Raw genomic sequence first — 957 nt, 5'->3', positions numbered from 1 at the left:
TTATGGTGTCACGAATTATTTTCTCATTCCCTTGTTCCTCTCTTCCTCTTCTGTGTTTCTCTGTTTCTATGGCTGATTGTTCTTTATTGGCAAGGGTGCGATTTTGATACGGTGCTGGGACAGAGCATCGATGATGGTTATGACGCGAAATGGTAGGTGTTTCTGCTAATGTAATTGGGTATCAGCATGACATAGTTTTAAGCGGTGAAGCAATTAACACACGTTGGTTCGTTTCGAATTCATTTGATCTAGAATTTAATTCCATATAATTTACGATTATATTTAATATTTTGAACAATTTGTTCTAATAAAAAGATATTAGAAAAATGATGGATATTTGGGAGATAAAAATTATTGCTCAGAATATAAAATCAGAATTGTATTTGACGCGTTGTAAAATTTGATTAAACACAAAATTGACACGATTGCTGTTATTTAGAGATTAAAAATTATTATTCAAGATTTAATTTCATCTCAATTCAATTTATGCAACCGTAGCTTATATTTAATATTTTGGACAATTTGTTGTAATATCGTGACGAATAAAAAGATATTAGAAAAATGATGGATATTTGGGAAATAAAAATTATTGCTCAGAATGTAAAATCGGAATTGTATTTGACGCGTTGTAAAATTTGATTAAACATAAAATTGACACGATCGCTGTTATTTAGAAATTAAAAATTATTATTGAAGATTTAATTTCATCCAATTTATGTAATCGGAAATAAAATTGAAAAAATTAGAGAAACTATTGATATTGGAAGATTTAAAATTATTGTTCAAGACATTGGACGAAATAAATGTTTCGAAATTTTAGAAACATGAGTGGTTATAAATTATAGCAGAAATATTTGTATGGAAAGAAAAATCGTCTTACTACGTTATACCATGTTGTATTTATACCGTAGAATTGAGACGTTGTTATAAAATATAGCAACAGATTATACAGATTTG

Source organism: Bombus vosnesenskii, unplaced genomic scaffold, assembly GCF_011952255.1.
Source record: "Bombus vosnesenskii isolate JDL3184/JDL3185 unplaced genomic scaffold, Bvos_JDL3184-5_v1.1 scf7180000016263, whole genome shotgun sequence".
Lineage (NCBI taxonomy): Eukaryota > Metazoa > Arthropoda > Insecta > Hymenoptera > Apidae > Bombus > Bombus vosnesenskii.
The sequence above is the reverse complement of the archived record's forward strand: the minus strand, read 5'-3'. Positions refer to the sequence as shown.